Consider the following 19,142-nt stretch of genomic DNA (forward strand, 5'->3'; position numbering starts at 1 on the left):
CCATACACGAATTTCCGGGCTGTAGTCACAACAATGTCGATGTCCTTAATTAAACATTTGATAACTGGATACGTACAGTATATTATTGTAGTTTCTAGTGTCAGCCCAGAAATACAAATCTCTGCATGTGATACAGCATCTTTCGTGACGGTTCCTCGAAGGGACAGGCATCGACCTTCAGAAGGGCGGAGAATTGCCACTGAGGGGGGGTAGAGAGGTCGAGAGTGGAGGACTTGAACTTCTGGTGTAGCCTATCCGCGCTCTGACCGAGGCACGTAGCGAGGAACAGCATTAAGTTTGGCACAATCTAGTGAGGACACTACGTTAATAGCATGATCGAAAAGGTGACTAAAACATGGTGGGGGCAGGGAACAGGCAGGAGAGGGGGAAGGGGTTATGTCTTGGATCCCAACGATCACGAAGCTTTTTTTTTAAAAAAAAGGGGGTCTTAGAAGAAGTATCTTCTGTTGCTCCTCCCCCCCTGTTCTCTTCTTCTTCCTCTTCTGTTTCTATTTGGCGGAAAATAGAGACGGACGGACAGACAGACGGACGAGCAGACAGGCTATAAGTACAAGTTGCAAGACGTCGATCTGGTTCTGCAGTAACCAATTGCAAGGAACCGGCAAGACGGATAGACGGACGGACGGTAGGAGAATCCGGAGGAAGAGCAGCGGGAAGAATACGAGACACATATAGTGCGTGCACCGAGGGACAGTTCTGCATTCAATGTTTCTCACTTGTCTTGCCTTGGCAGCTGATAGTTCGTTGTCAAGGTGACGGGCAGGAAGGACCGAGGACGCCGCTGCCGCCGCCGCCTCCGATTTCTCCGGAAGAAGAATCACGTCGATTACCTAACCGTGAGTCACAACGTTCTCATTTCGATCATTAATTGTTGTGTAATTTATTGCAACTTTTTAAATTGTGACAACGTTCGTGTGCCAGTGTTTTGTTAGTTATGTTACGACTTGTGACAGTGCTCCAGAGGAAATATGACTAACGGTAATAATAATAATAATAATAATAATAATAATAATAATAATAATAATAATACTAATAATAATAATAATAATAATAATTACGAAAATATAAAGTTTAAATAATAATAATTTGTAAATCTGTAAATAAATAACGTTTTAAAGTTATTAAAATAAATGCATTAAAATACAATACATGAAAACTATTTAATGAAAATCATAGGGCCTAAAAAGATCGAAATAAAAAAAGACTCAGAAAGAGTTCCTAAATGAAATTAAATATCTATCTTCAAGTTTAAGTGCGGTAAATTTATCATAAATGCAATAAGTAAAAAAAGGAACATTAAAAGACGACGACGATGATGATGATGATGATGATGATAATAATAATAATAATAATAATAATAATAATAATAATAATAATGTCATATGAAAAAGAAGATGTAATTATTATAATAATGGTATTACAATATTATTATATTACTGTACATGAGAAATAATACGCCTAATAATAATAATAATAATAATAATAATAATAATAATAATAATAATAATAATAATAATAATAATAAGAGTAGCCTAATGATAACAATATTCAGAATAATAAGAAGAGAGATTAATCAAGGACTTCTACAAAAAATATAGGCCTATATATATAATATTGTTATGCAAATTATAATAACTTAATATTAAAAAAAATACGTGGATAGGTCTACATTAGAGTTGTAATAATTATTAAAAAGATAAGATTTATTGCAATGCAACAACTTGCATATGAAATAATTTGAAAGTGAGCAAGAATTAAGGCTTAAAGAAATTTCACTTTTATTGATAGCTTTAAAGGATATTCGTTTAAACATAATAAAGTGATGTAATATAAATATATTTATATAGCATTATTGTTGATATATACATATATAGGCCTATACATATACATACATAAATCTCAAATATTTGAATATAATATATAACTGACATTAAAATATTTAGATAAAATAACAACCATGTAATGTAAAATTATTATTATTATTATTATTATTATTATTATTATTATTATTATTATTTATTTTTTTTTCGCTGTAATTTACATTTGCTTTAACATCTGGTCATATCGCGAGTTAATCTTCTGTGAGAAATCCGAAGGCCTGTGTACTATTGTTGAGACTTGTTCTATTGTTGTGAACTAGATGGCGACTGTATATGTATTACTTATTTGTTATCAATATGATTTCGGTGATGAATGAGGCTGATGATATTCAGGGATGTTGTGGCCCGAATTTCCTGGCATTTGCCTTACGGTTGAGGAGAAACCCTGAAAAAACCTCAACCAGGAAATTCAACCCGACAGGGAATCGAACCCGGGTCCTCTGCGTAAGAGACCAGCATGCTGACCTCTACACCACAGAGGTGGTCTATTATTATTACTGTTACTATTACATGACGCTTGATGTGAAAAATATTTAAATTTTTACATAGGACTATATTTTATTTTGAATAATCTGATCAACCAAACACGGTTTAGGTACATTATTTATTATTTATTGGGCTATTTTACGACGATGTATCAACATCTTAGGTTATTTAGCGTCTGAATGAAATGAAGGTGATAATGCCAGTGAAATGAGTCCGGGGTCCAGCACCGAAAGTTACCCAGCATTTGCTCGTATTGGGTTGAGGGAAAACCCCGGAAAAAACCTCAACCAGGTAACTTGCCCCGACCGCGATTCGAAGCCGGGCCACCTGGTTTCGCGGCCAGACGCGCTGACCGTTACTCCACAGGTGTGGACGTTTAGGTACAAAACTACATATAGGCCTATTTAACAAAATTTAAGGAAGATAACAATAGCATTTCAGATGGATACCATTACGACTGTGCGGAAGAAATTGATAGAAATAATATTGTTTCTAATTTGGGATAGGTAGATTGAATAACCAATTATTTTTAATTCAACTCAAATGTTATACTTATCTTAGATCTATTTTTGTTTCTAAAATTGTAATGACTGCATTTGTATTCTTTTGTATTATAACTAATCAGTGTATTCTATGAATAACACGAACCATTCAATTTCGACACGAACGTTCTGTATCCGATTTCAAATGAATAAGAAAACCCTGGTCTCTTATTCAAGAGACATTTGGACCCATATTTTAGTCAAGTTAATGTTTTAGTTTATTTAGGGTATTTATAGTCCGTAATCTCCCGCGTATTTTTTACTTACGTAACTTTGATTAATAATAGCATGTACAAAATTATATTTTATTTCATAATGAGTATTAATCCGTATTATAACTGTTCAAAGTGGTGTCCGTCTGCATTCACATATATTCCCGACAAATTTTGATGGAATTGTTTTTCACACCTTAAGGGGTTAGCTACAGCTTACAGCAGTAAAATTTTTGGAAATATTCAACATTTTTTCCCCTCCAATACTGTATCTTGTACAATAATGAAAATTGGTATGTATAAAACACTGTCCTTCTGCTATACCAGAATAGTACATTACGCAACGAGCCTATAATGATAGTAATTAAGACGCGAGTATGATCGTTTATGAAACGAGCGCAAGCGAGTTTCATAATTTTCATACGAGCGTCTTAATTACCATTATAGGCAAATTTCTTACGACTTTTTATGCTCGACCATATTTCTAACTTGAAATTATTCAGAAGTATTCATTTTATTTGTATCTGACTGAAGATCGGAAGTGACCTTGTGATAGCTCGTATATTGTGAGATGTGCGCAGACGCGAAAGTAGGCCTATTGATTTTTTCCGAGGAACAATAATGTCATTGACCTTGATGTAATGTAAAGAATAACACGAACTAATTTTGATATAACCTGGAAATTGATTTAGAATTGAAAAACGAGATGACAAATTGAATTTATTTGAACATTATTTAAAATTAACGCTAATTATTATAGTAACAGAACATAACCTTCTGCGGCACTATTGGATTTCCAGCATCCGTGACGTTTCCCTCGTTGTCTTTCGATTGCATATCCGAGAATAATCGAAAACCTGAACTTTAATGAATAGGTGTACTTTAATGACATGCATTAAAGGACTGCTACCAGGTGTATAATTACTACATTTCGGCATGGTCGAGCATAAAAATATTTTTACGATTAAAAAAAAATATTTATATACGTTTTTTAAAAATTCAAAATGTTGTCAGTCCACTGTGCAGTGATGAAGCGTTTCCCTGATAACTCAAAAACCTGTTAACTTTTCAATGTTCTCTCTCTTTTATTTTATTGCTGAAACTCATGTTTACAATATAATGCTCTTTCAACTACATTCCTTAATAAATAATATTTTTTTATTTTTATTTTGTGTAATAGACAATACTAATGTTTGAACATTTTTTTAAATGAAATTATTTTTTATCAGACAATCTATCAAGTGATTTTGCATCATATTGTAGATATGACATGCATAAATACACACAAAAAATTTCATCACAGAATGCTGGATAGTTTTTGAGTTATGTGGGAAAAGCATCGCCACTGCACAGTGAACTAAATTTTGAAGGAAAAAAAAATCCTTTTAAATCGTAAAAATAGTTTTTATGCTCGACCATGCCGAAATGTAGTAATTATACACCTGGTAGTAGCCCTTTAATACACCTCATTAAAGTACGCCTATTCATTATAGTTCAGTTGTTCAGCCAATGAGAAATCACCATTGTAGCATTATAAAACCGCAAGTATCGATTATTCTCGGATATGCAATCGAAAGACAACTAGCGAAACGTCACGGAGGCTGGAAACCCAATACTGTCGCAGAAGGTTATGTTCTGTTACTATAATAATTAGCGTTGATTGTAAATAATATTCAAATAAATTCAATTTGTCATCTCGTTTTTCAATTCTAAATCAATTTCCAGGCTATATCAAGATTAATGTTCATGTTATTCTCTAGATTAAATCAAGGTCAATGACATTCGTTCCTCGGAAAAAATCAATACTTTCGCGTCTGCGCACATCTCACAATTTACCGCTCCTCACTTAGATAACCATAACATGAATACTTATGAATAATTTCAAGTTAGAAATATGGTCGAGCATAAAAAGTCGTATGAGACTTGCCTTAATTACTACCATTATAGGCTCGTTGCATAATGTACTATTTTCATGTAACAGAAGGACAGTGTTTTACACATACTAATTTTCATTATTGTACGATATACAGTAATGGAGAAAAAATGTTGAATATTTCCAAAATTTTATTGTAAGCTGTTCCTAACCCCTTAAAGAAAAAAAAAATAAATAAAATAGGGTGTAGAAGAATAACTTCACACTATGGACGAACTTCCAGACAATATAAGAAGAGAACTTGCAAGCATTACACAAGTATAACTTTTGCGTGTGGATAACAATGTCAATGTGTGACAGGTAAAATTTTTTTTGGAGCCTTTTCATTTAAAAAACATATTTTTTTTTTTTTACGTGTAGTAAATATTCGACAAAATTCTTCCACCACTACTTCCATTTCTAAAGGAAACCAAGATAATGCTCTTATAGGCCTTCAAATTAATTGATCCGGAGTTGCACTAGGGCCCGCTTGGGATGATTCCGAACCGTAAGGCTAATGTCAGGTAATCTATGGCGAATTCACGACCTCATCTCGCCAAATACCATCACGCTATCACCAATTCCATCGACGCTAATTAATAACCCAGCAGTTGATACAGCGTCGTTAAATAACGAAGTAAAAGAAATTAATCATTTATACTCGTGTTAGAAGCCGCGAAATTCCGTTGGTTTTAAAGGCAAGCATATTAACCCTCACAACTTTGCTGCTCTAGAATTTGATGCTACTTACCTGGGTTCTTTTTTGACCCCAAGAGTATTCGATGTTAATATTTATTCATTCACAATTTTCTGCCCAAGGACAGGTCTTTCACTGCAAACCCAGCATTATCCAATCTTTTGCATTTTCTGCCTTCCTTTTAGTCTCCGCATATTATCCATATATCTTAATGTCGTCTATCATCTGACATCTTCTTCTGCCCGAACTCTTCTCTCGTTCACCATTCCTTCCAGTGCAATCTTCAGTAGGTAGTTTCTTCTCAGTCAGAGACCCAACCAATTCCGTTTTCGCTTCCTGATCAGTTTCAGCATCATTCTTTCTTCACTCACTCTTTCCAACATAACTTCATTTCTTATTCTATTTGTGCAGTTCACACGCTCCATTCTTCTCAATAATTAGGATATATTACAGTTTAGTCCATTTTTATATACAGTATAAGTAAATTGAAAGTGTTTAGTGTACCTAGATTTACTTACTATGTTTAAACAATGAATTAATAATTAATTAAATTAGTTTAATGGCAGACTATTTATTCTGTATCTGTGTTTCTATTTTTTCAATTATAATAGAACACATTAACTTTCCTTGAAATAAAACACAAAAAGGAATTAGCTATTGCATTGAGTGTTAATTATTATGTTTCGACAATTAATTAATTAAGTCTCATCATCTGCTGCAGTAGAAAAACCAAGAAGCTAATTTTACAAATGCAAATAATTACTCTTGAATCTACAACATTTTACCCATAGTCTACATGGCAATTTATGCTGTATTTGATTCATTAGTTCACTTTTAAAGCACGTGTTCGCTTTGCTTACAAGAAAACACTGTCACTGCAAAACAATTCTAACTAGGAAATAGAAACATGTTGTATAGCTGGGGCTATACACGAAGTCAAGCAATAAACATGAAAAAATGATCGATATGTAATTATGAAATAATAACTTTAATTGTAAAGGAAACTAAAATAATCAAGCATAGCATATCTAGGTTACTGGAACATTTTGGAATATATATGTAAATATTAACAATAAAATATGGCGTGGTGTCAGAAAAGACCCCAGGTGAGTGTCTAGGGTTAAAGGGTACATTTACTTACTTACTGGCTTTTAAGGAACACGGAGGTTCATTGCCGCCCTCACATAAGCCCGCCATTGGTCCCTACCCTGAGCAAGATTAATCCACTCTCTATCATCATATCCCACCTCCTTCAAATCCATTTTAATATTATCTTCCCATCTGCGTCTCGGTCTCTCCAAAGGTCTTTTTCCCTCCGGCCTCCCAACTAACACTCTATATGCATTTCTGGATTCGCCCATACGTGCTACATGTCCTGCCCATCTCAAACGTCTGGATTTAATGTTCCTAATTATGTCAGGTGAGGAATACAATGCGTGCAGTTCTGTGTTGTGTAACTTTCTCCATGCTCTAAACACCTTATTCTTAAACACCCTTAACCTATGTTCTTCTCTCAAAGTGAGAGTCCAAGTTTCACAACCATAAAGAACAACCGGTAATATAACTGTTTTATAAATTCTAACTTTCAGAATTTTTGACAGCAGACTGGATGATAAAAGTTTCTCAACCGAATAATAACAGGCATTTCCCATATTTATTCTGTGTTTAATTTCCTCCCGAGTATCATTTATATTTGTTACTGTTGCTCCCAGGTATTTGAATTTTTCCACCTATTCAAAAGATAAATTTCCAATTTTTATATTTCCATTTCGTACAATATTCTCGTCACGAGACATAATCATATACTTTGTCTTTTCGGGATTTACTTTCAAACCTATCTTTTTACTTGCTTCAAGTAAAATCCCGTGTTTTCCCTAATCGTTTGTGGATTTTCTCCTAACATATTCACGTCATCCGCATAGACGAGCAGCTGATGTAACCCGTTCTATTCCAAACTCTCTCTGTTATCCTGGACTTTCCTAATGGCATACTCTAGAGCAAAGTTAAAAAGTAAAGGTGATAGTGCATCTCCTTGCTTTAGCCCACAGTGAATTGGAAACGCATCTAACAGAAACTGACCTATACGGACTCTGCTGTACGTTTCACTGAGATACATTTTAATTAATCAATAGCCTATATAATTATGAAATAATAATTATTTTAAATTTAAAAGAAAATAAAATAACCAAGGATATCATATCTAGGTTACTGGAACATTTTGAAGTATATGGATGTAGATATTAACAATAAAATATGGTGTGGGGTCAGAAAAGACCCCAGGTAAGGTCAAAGGTTAAAGGGTAGATAACCATAGATAATTATTTTAAATAGGATAGAAATGAGTGTAGAAACAAGTACACATCACGACAAAAGTAACAATTACCATAAAGTTTAGGTTACGCCAATTTTTTACATATTATTTTCAGAATCCACTAAATCTAGGTCCGTTGCTTTAAGTACTAAAACTGACTAATTATTAAACAATAATATAAATCCGGTTCAAGCAAGGGATTAATATTACGTAAATCGATTTTTAATTGCATAGAAATCCTAGACTGTAAAATTCAGCATTCGTGTGTGGCCATAAATGACGAAGTTCCAAAAGAAGAATGCTTTGCAATATCTTATTATAAAATTATTACACCTTCTAAGGCTTTAAATTAGCAATTCAGCCTGCAAGTAAATTACAACGTCGATATAAGTTATTCGTTACAACTACTCTTGTATGACGTGTACACTCCACCTCCTGCAACATTTGCATGCGGAGTAACTGTTCGTTTGTAAGCAAAGACGACTTCATATTAGTATTCCGTGAATGCCGGTTAATTTTTTCTCCTTAGTAATAATTTAATCAAGTTGAATTGTAATCATAAACTACAGACCAAAATGCACCACCTACAGTGTTCTGCAAGTCCTATTGGATGTCATTAACTTGTATCTTATTAGTATTTTCTTCGTACTACAGAAATTCCTGACAGTACACTTGCAGTGCGTGACTAAGTTATCAGCTAAGAGATGGTCTGAAATCCGGTTCAGATCTGTAAAACTTACCTACTTGTAAACAACTTCCCATGTTACGTCATTGTGTGTGTATGTTTGTTAAGCTACTACTATTTTCTAAAGCAGGAGATCGATATTTTTATGAAATAAAACCAACAGCGAAAATAAAAGACATCGTAATACAGATTCTTAACCCTTTACAGCACAGTGAGCCAAGAAATGAAAACTTTTTTTTGTGTGTTTCTCATAGGCCAGTGATGTCGTGCGCGGGCAGCAAGCGCTAAGTATGGAAAGAGGAAGGGTTGTGTATATGAATAAGCAACCTGTTGGATTAAGAAAACTGTGGTGCACAAACTTCAAACGGAACATGAAATTTTATGTCGTTATTTTTATGTGGCTTCTTTCTTTTAATATTATCTATATTGTCTGTAAAACAAAAGTACTAACACTGATTTCTTAATATTGCACTTGTGTTTTAAATCTTAATAACATAATAGAGAGTTAAGAAGGAATATTCACTTAAATTCCATAGTAGTATAATATTATACTGTATTAAGTGGATGAAACACATCATTCATAAAGAAAGTGATATTCCAAAGAAAGAGATTGAGTATGACATGATAACTTGGAATTTATATTGACGGTATCTTTAGCCTTACAAAAGTAATCAATAAACTAATCAAAACAATATTACAGTACAAAGCAAAGTTACCTAGGTACTGTATCTGTTTTAAGTGTAACTAATATTACATAACAAAACTCATACCTATCGCATTATGCTTTTAAGGTGATATTTGTGAGCAACTTCCTATCATCAGAATATTAAATTATTTTCTCGAAATCTGCTGAAGATATAGAGCTGACATTTTTACAACACATGGGCACGTATCTTTTGCTCATGATGTAACAGTAGTTGCTTTGTTAATTCACTTCTTTACAAACAATTTCCATGCGAATATTTTCAAAATTTTCAATACACTATCTTCAGTAATACGTATATACGGTATATTAGATTTACGAAATCATTCTGTAAGGCATCTAAATAAATAGGCCTATACCTGAAAATTTCACTTTTCTATACGGAAAGTTGAGAAAATATTTCTTTTGAATAAAAAATCAAACTTGTGAAAAATGAGCATTAAAATTAAAACTTACATTCTTATAATGCACTTATACTTCTCAGGAAAATCTAAAAATTAACAGGGATACAGTTTTAATAAGTTCTCTTCCCTTTATCTATTGAATCATTGCTGGCCATCCCTGAATATAGCTCGACCAAGCGGCATATACCACCTCTTTCGTCTGTCTCTTTCCTTTCCGCTGAAAAGCGCTCAGGCTCTCCTGAGCTCTAAAGCGCGCGCTTGCTCCTGTGGGCATCAATTGACATGCCTGTCATAGGCCTATCATGGGCCATAACAAAGTTTCGATTTTTTTTTTTCAAGATTTTAACTCGTGTATACAATTTCAAAAAAGAAATTATGGTCACTCTGAGCGACCACTATGCCACAGTAGAGATTTTGATATAGCCTACAGAATGATTCACGAGGATTTACCGTCCTTTGTGGAGCTTATTTCCGAAGACATTTTAAGCAAAAAAATATCATATAAACATGGATCCTATTCTCAATATTTACAGAGTTACGTTTCGTTATTGGAACGCATTGCTGTGAACGCGTGATCTTAGTCAGCGTGCAGTCAGCAGCCAGCGCGAGCGCTACGGAAATCAAAGATAGCCGTATGCAGTTACGTAGAGCGACGAGTGCCGTTCACAAGCGTGCGGCCAAGTGTACTCAAGCGGACGGCGACATTTTTAAAATGTGTTATAAACTCTCCAAGACTGTAAAGTAGGATGCAAAATTGAACTGCAAATAATTAAGTCGGTGGAAGTGGTGTGATTTGTAATAATTGTTGTGATAAGTGCGTAAGAATAATGTAATTTTCTAGTTACAAATAGAAAAAGATGTCTATACAAAGCAACTAAGGAGTTCACAGCACATTTTTTGCTTCATAATACTTGTCAATTAAAGAAATGATACTTATGAATGGTTCATTTTCTATTTGTATTATTCTTTTACCTTCAAACTAAAGAAAACAACTTTAAATTAGTGTAACTCTGAAAATATTGAGAACAGAAAATATGTTTATATGATTTTTTTTGCTCAAAATGTTTTCAGAAATAATCTCCGTAAAGGATGGTAAATCCTCGTGAATCACCCTGTATACTAATATACCGTAATGTGACATTTACAACGATTTTACAAATCTTACCTCAGCTAATTTTGAAGTAACTTCTTTGGAAAGCAACCCTGTAGCTGAACATATTTAGCAGGAGAACAAATGACTACAGAAACTGGTAATTACTTGCTATAATCGAGCTAGTTGTTATTTGGAAACACAGATGGCACCTCTATGTACCCTCAAGAGGTGGTTGCATGGTGGGACATCTGTTCTATAACTGTAGAGAAAGAAAGAAAACTATGGTTCTTCTGAACAACCACTATGCTGTAAAGGGTTAAGCTATCTAGTGAAAAAGATGGGTCTTCCACTATGTCTTAAGAGGTATCGTTTTTTTCTACAAATTTAGCGACCCGAATTTAATTCCCAGTAATGATTTAGGGTAAATTAGGGTCTGTTGGACAGTCGGGCATGTTGGACACTTTGTACTTTAACGTGTTACCTCGCCACTTGTGGGCACCACATTCTGCTAGAAGTCAATTAGGGAAGTAGCCACTTCTAGCAGAATGTGATGCCCACAAATGGCGAGGTAACGCGTTAATGTACAAAGTATCCAACATGCCCGACTGTTCAACAGACCCTAATTTACCCTATATCTCTCTTTCCTACAGTGATGGAAAATTTCTATGTGCGCTGTGTTGTTTTGCACTTTTCGTAATGCTTACAACATGATCATCAGTCCCACTATTTGATATTTGTAATGTTGGTTCATGACCATCACAAAAGTGAGGAAGCATCAGTCAAACACTACCAATACTACAAGATGATGATGATGATGATGATGATGATGATGATATGATGATGGTGTTATTAAAAATGAAGATGGGAAAATTCTGAACATAACCTTTACTTGATTGTCGAGTTTGTGAGTGAAAACATACAAAAACTTGACGGCCATAAAATATCTTTACGAGCTCTAATGTGTAATACTTGTTTACTTTCTTTTTGGGAACAACTTGTTGCAAACCTGTAGTTCGCAAAGGAAAAAAAGTTGTACCGAAAATTGAAGGCAGCGCAGGCGCTACTGTTGCTATTCTAGGCGCAGCAGCATCCTCTTCCCTGAGGGTTCCTCGGCGAAGGAAAGTGAAGTGAAGCACCTGGGGCTATCACGAAAGCGCATTCCGAGCACCTGCCTGAATGCACCCCGAGCTAATCTGCGAGAACCTGCTTCTTGTTTAGCGCATTCCTAGTTGCAGGGATTCCCTTTCATTACTTGACACATGGGACTTACTTACAAATGGTTTTTAAGTAACCCGCAGGTTCATTACCACCCTCACATAAGCTCCTCATCGGCCCCTATCCTGTGCAAGATTAATCCACTCTCTATCATCATATCCCACCTCTCTCAAATCCATTTTAATATTATTCTCCCATCTACGACTAGGCCTTCCCAAAAGTATTTTTCCCTCCAGTCTCCCAACTAACACACTATATGTATTTCTGGATTCATCCATGCGTGCTACATGTCCTGCGCATCATAACGTCTGGATTTAATGTTCCTAATTATATCAGGTGAAGAATACAATGCATGCAGTTCTGCGTTGTGTAACTTTCTCAATTCTCCTGTAACTTAATGCCTTTGAGCCCCAAATATTTGCCTAAGAACCTTATTCTCAAACACCCTTAATCTCTGTTCCTATCTCAAAGTGAGAGTCCAAGTTCACAATCATACAGAACAACCGGTAATATAACTGTTTTATAAATTCTAACTTTCAGATTTTTTGACAGCAGACTGGATGACAAAAGCTTCTCAACCGAATAATAAAATGAATTTCCCATATTTATTCCGCGTTTAATTTCTTCCGGAGTGTTTTTATATTTTGTTACTGTTGCTCCAAGATATTTGAATGAGACTACTTCAACTTGAAATCCCATGAAAGTTGGTCGTGGTGAACGCAGCAGCTACGACTAGATTTAGGTTTTGTGTTTAGGCTATATCCTGAATGCGCCGCACCCTTTGAGGTAGAATTAGTGATAGCCAGGGGTGTACGCAAGGAGTGTTTACCGGGTTTGAATCCCTTTTGAACTTTTTGAAAAAATGACATATTTAGATTTGAGTATTTTTTTTAGCCATAATCGTTTCCCATTCCCTAATTTTTCACTATAAGAGTACCAAAATCTACATCGACAAAGGCATAGTCCTCCTATACCTCCTTCAATATAATCCTTGTGCTTGATGCCGCGGCATGTTCGAATTATAACACTGCTATCTTTATTACATATACCTACCGCCTAGTACTGACCTTGTAATAAATTGAAGCTGACACAGTATGAAATTTAACCTCTTCAGTTCTGAATTTATATTAAAAAAATTGAAAAAAAAAACTGGTCATATAATCATTCTGGGGATCCAAAATTCCCAAATCAAGTCTTCACAGAAAATAAAAATTTGAAGATAATTTTGATCCCTGTGGTCCCAAAATTTTAAATTTTATTTTTAATTCAGGTATAGAAATTTATAAAATAATATTCTCCATTTCTATCACATTGAATTTTTCAAACTATTTAAAAGTGTCGAAGACATTCCAAAAAAAGAAAAAAGAAACAATATACACTATAATGTACATCAGGCCTGAAGGGGTTAACTTGTGAGACATACTAAACATATTGTTTTGACAGTTGACAATGTAGATGTTAAATATTGTGCATTGTCGATTTTAAACTCATTTTAAGAGCGGTATTCAACCGTTCATTAGTTTGAGTTCTGACTTTCTTGTGAAACGGTCGTTTAACGTTTTGTATATTTGACAGTTCATAGGACTATTTTTAATATAAACTTCACATTATCGTTCCGGGTTCTTTGATATGTCTAAATGACTGCAAAACTCAATTTTTCAGCAGTCGCGTAGTGATTCTAGCGAGGTTAGTGAAAATTTCACACTGGCAAATGTTTCTTCGCAGCCGTAGCGTGACGATGTTGTCGCGAACGTTCTAGTTCTATATTCCCTGTGAAAACTCAGCTGATAATAATAATAATAATAATAATAATAATAATAATAATAATAATAATAATAATAATAATAGGCCTACATAAAATTTTAAATATCGTTAATGTAAATTGAGGCGGTCAGAAGCAAAGGGGTGTAAGTGCACTTAAGTTATTTTCGAGAAAATGTGATTAAAAGTTACTAAGCTTTCGTAAATTCCGTGAAGTTTTAATTTAAAATGTTAATGTGTGATGTGGTTAAAATATATATCCCTTTACCACCTAAATTTTAAATGCTTTAGTTTATCCTGGATTCACTTCAGCTAAATCATTTTTTTTAGAAATATTACTTACATCCCTTTGCTTCTAACAGCCTCAATTGTAAACAATTTTAATAATGACTCCCCTCTATGATAATTATATGGTATTTGGCGAAATGAGTCCGAGGATTCAACGTGCTAATTCTCAACATTCGCCTTACAGTTTGGGAAAAAAATTCTGCGCTGTATGAGGGATACACCGGCACGAAGAATACGTTTCCTGCATGGGGGAATTAAACTAGTCTATAGTTGTGTTGGTTTGAATGTTTTAATTTATACACTCACACAATGCATAAATTTCCTTGTATAATACGTCATTCAATCACCGATACTTTCTCTAACACACTCATACAACCACTCAAATACGTACTCACTCACGCACTTTCACGTATTAATACAACTACTTACGCATACACTCTCTCACTCAGAAATGTAATGCTCACAAATAAGCCCACTCACACTCGTACGCCGTACCGTCTAAAATTAAAAACTCGCTGTTACCGTACCGGAAAAAATATAGACTCGAAAATATATTAATTATGTTTAAATAAAACTTTAATATACTTTGAAATGGAGGATGTTAGCTATTTGATAAACATTTCGAATTTTATATGTAGCATAAAAGTAGCGGCTGATATCTCATATCCTTTCCTTAAACGCTAGTCCATTCGTTGATTTATCGAAAACCATGGTCTGGCATTTCAAGACTAGTTGTGATATTTTGTTAATTTCAATTTGCTTCCATACTGCCATGGTATTTCTATAAGTAGGCCTAATTAACACTACTTTTATGACATGGCGTCTCAAGAAATCTGCTAAACTGATTCACTGATTTCAAAACTTGCGTAGATACCTTCGCATAACACTAATTTTATGATGTGGCGCCTCAAGAATTCTGCTACAGTCATTCGCTAGTTTTAAAACTCGCTCAGGCGTAATGCTAGCAGATTGCTGGAGGAGGGAAATATTGTTACTTTTCATGCGTTCATATATCTTGAATCCAGTTACATATTATAGATTCTATTCAAATTTCAGCTAAAGAATGTGAATCAGCATTAGCCTACTGCAGTAAGAAAAGAAATGCTCTTCTAATAAAAGAGTTCCTTGGGTTTTGTTCTTAAAAAGTGCCAGCGTTTAATTTCTTGCTTTATATACAATTGTGTCTACGATCTCGAAGAAGGTCTGCAGAGGAGACAGCATGACGAAGAAGTAACTTTGGAAAAGAAGTGCAGTACGAGTCTATACAGTCTAGGCTGATCAAGGAGATTCCAACAGTACCCTCTAAAATTTGTTTTCAACTACAGCACAGGGTTACACTCATAAATTCACCCCAACCCACTCATAATCTCTAGCATGCATGTAACTCACACCCATAAGCTCACTCCGTCACTCACACACTTATATAAGCACATACAGACCTATTTACAAATAATACAAAACTTACAAATTCACTCATCCACTTCTTTACAAAGGAATATCCAGCGTAATGATTCGTAGCACAGGAACAATTAGTAGTCTACTTCTGTAATTAATAGGCCTATCTTTGAAACTCCTCTGGGCTCTGCTGTACATCTGACTCGAGCTCTAAACCCACAATTCAGTGCTTCCCTTTGTATTTGTGTTGGTTTTGATTAAGATTAAATTAATTCGTGTATCATTAATCATCGCAGCAAGCAGCTTCCAATGAGCATCTGTCACGCTGCTCACTTCCGTGATGCATTCATTCAACTCGTGTTCAGCACCGCAGGAGCACGTCTTCCAAACAAGAAGTTCTGCGAACTGCTCACAGTAATCTAATACCATTTCATGCAGTAACTAATAATACCGCCATTTGCAAAAAAGTTATAATAAAAACTATTTATGATATACTTTTCAAATGCTTTTGTTCGAAAATTCACAATACACTAAGCAATCAATTTAGTTCAAAACGCAAGACAGTCCTTGCACATCGAAGAAAGAAAGTTTGGTTCTCTCCCAAGATAGAATAGTATTTGATACAGGTCTACAGTATGTATGTATTATGGCAATTCGTTCAGCGCTCCAGAGTTATCTAAAGGGACATACACTGTATATTTCTTTAAAATCTGATCGATAAGTGGAGTACCAGGACGGAAACGGCGATGTAGCGTTTCCAAGGTGATCCATTCCGACACTAACTTCGTGACTAATAACACGATTGAAATAAATGCTCGGTCGAGTATACGACTATGAAGCGAGCATGACCTTGAGTGGAGCGAGGCACGGGTGGGGACCCACGGCGACTGGCAGCCATTTTGGGCGTGGCTGAAATTTTCAGGGCAGTTTATCTCACTAGTGCTGTGTGCTAGCGCGCTGATTTTGGTGACAAACGAAATATCTCGTCTAGATCGGTCGATTTAAGTCACATAAATCCCCGACCATGTCTCGACACAGTCACACTCCGATCTTTTTATTTTTCGGCACTCACTTCTACAAAATGAAAGCAAGTAATACTTACTTACTTGCAAATGGCTTTTAAGGGACCCGGAGGTTCATTGTAACGTAAGCCAACCATCGGTCCCTATCCTGTGCAAGATTAATCCAGTCTCTATCATCATATCACCTCCCTCAAATACATTTTAATATTATCTTCCCATCTACGTCTCGGCCTCCCTAAAGATCTTTTTCCCTCCAGTCTCCCAACTAACACTCTATATGCATTTCTGGATTCGTCCATACGTGCTACATGCCCTTCCCATCTCAAACGTCTGGATTTAATGTTCCTAATTATGTCAGGCGAAGAATAGAATGCGTGCAGTTCTGCGTTGTGTAACTTTCTCCATTCTCCTGTAACTTCATCCCTCTTAGCCCCAAATATTTTCCTGAGAACCTTATTTTCAAACATCCTTAATCTCTGTTCCTCTCTCAAAGTGAGAGTTCAAGTTTCACAACCATACAGAACAACCGGTAATATAACTGCTTTATAAATTCTAACTTTCAGATTTTTTGACAGCAGACTAGATGACAAAAGCTTCTCAACCGAATAATAACAGGCATTTCTCATAGTTATTCTGCGTTTAATTTCCTCCCGAGTGTCATTTATACTTGTTACTATTGCTCCAAGATATTTGAATTTTTCCACCTCGTCGAAAGGTAAATCTCAAATTTTTATGTTTCCATTTCGTACAATATTCTAGTCACGAGACATAATCATATACTTTGTATTTTCGGGATTTACTTCCAAACCTATTGCTTTATTTGCTTCAAGTAAAATGTCCTTGTTTTCCCTAATCGTTTGTGGATTTTCTCCTAACATATTCACGTCATCCGCATAGACAATGAAAAGTAATATAAATTAAAAAGACAAATCATTAGAGCTGAACTTAAGCAACTCACTATTTGTTTATAATAATTTGAGTGATGAAATGTAATGCAAGTACATATAATGGACGATTATGAAACTAGGGTATTAGATCACAATATGATCACAAACAATCTCAAAAGTTTATAGTAAAAGTTAAAGGTGCCGACTCTGGGAAAGTGTTCAGAGTTCTCAGAACGACAACCAATTTTGTTTTTTCTCTTTTAATATTGGCCTCTTTGGACATGACGATTTCAGCAGATAAAGGAAAATAAATGAAGTCGGCATTACTCACGAAGACACTATCCATTACCACAATGATACTAGGAGGTAGGCAAAATTATATAAAGACAAAAGAAGCCGATGGGAACTGTGGGGGTCCACACCTGTGGAGTAACGGTTAGTGCGTCTAACCATGAAACCAGGTGACCCGGATTCGAATTCCGGTCGAGGAAAGTTATCTGGTTGAGGTTTTCCTAGGTTTTCCCTCAACCCAACATGAGCGAATGCTGGGTAGCTATCGGCTCTGGACTCCCGGACTCATTTCACCTGCATTATCACCCAATTTGATTGAGACACTAAATAACCTAAGATGTTGATAAAATAACCCACTACAAAAAATAATAATAAAGGAACTATGGGAAAAACAATAACAAATTCACACGATGAAGACCGTCGGCAGACTTCGATGACTAGTAAACTCTGAGATCTGTATTAGTGTAACGAGTAACTAAGCAACATGAGGAAACATTGTGTGGTGTCGTTTCAAAGGATAGAACAAATAGGCCTAAATAGGTATTTAATATAAAGAGTTGGAATGAGTTACCGAAAGTAATGCACGCTGGTAGTCTGAGAACTCATAATATAACATTTTAACACTGTTTATTTATAGGTAATGTATTATAATAGTACATTATGCAACGAGCCTATAATGGTAATAATTAAGACGCGAGTATGTTTATGAAACGAGCGTAAGCGAGTTTCATAATTTTCATACGAGCGCCGTAATTACCATTATAGTCAAGTTTCATACGACGTTTTATGCTCGACCATATTTCTAACTTGAAATTATTCATAAGTATTCATGTTATTCTTATCTGACTGAGGAGCGGAACTGACCTTGTGCAATACCTCGTAAATTGTGAGATGTGCGCAGACGCGAAAATATTGATTTTTTCCGAGAAACAAATGTCGACATTGATCTTGATATAATCTAGAGAGTAAAATAAACATTAATCTTGACATAACCTTGAAATTGAATTAGACATTGAAAAACGAGATGACAAATTGAACTTATTTGAATATTATTTATAATTAACACTAATTATTATAGTAACAGAACTGACTTTATTTCAAATATAGGTGATTTATTGTGCAATTGGTGAAATGAATTTGTGGGAATGTGCTTTGTGAAAGACTGGAAGATGACGGTGAATTGATGTTAATTTGTGTATTGTTTTTTTCGACTGAGTTTAATATTGTTTATTCTCGCGCTAGTTGCCTTTCGATTGCATATCCGAGAATAATCGATAGGCCTACTTGCGCTTTCATATTGCTACAATGGTATTTTCTGATTGGTGGAACACTGAACC

General features: G+C 35.0%; 1 protein-coding gene across 2 annotated transcripts in view; it reads left to right on the top strand.

Annotated features, from left to right (window-relative positions):
• The first annotated feature begins 612 nt into the window (after positions 1-612).
• LOC138701726 (collagen alpha-1(I) chain-like) overlaps positions 613-19,142 on the top strand; it is a 265,178-nt gene continuing 246,648 nt past the window's right edge. For both annotated transcript variants that reach the window (XM_069828932.1, XM_069828933.1), the window contains exon 1: positions 613-857. The gene's annotated coding sequence lies outside the window, so the exon portion shown is untranslated. The remainder of the gene's footprint in view (positions 858-19,142) is intronic.

Source organism: Periplaneta americana, chromosome 6 (assembly GCF_040183065.1).
Source record: "Periplaneta americana isolate PAMFEO1 chromosome 6, P.americana_PAMFEO1_priV1, whole genome shotgun sequence".
NCBI classification, from domain to species: domain Eukaryota; kingdom Metazoa; phylum Arthropoda; class Insecta; order Blattodea; family Blattidae; genus Periplaneta; species Periplaneta americana.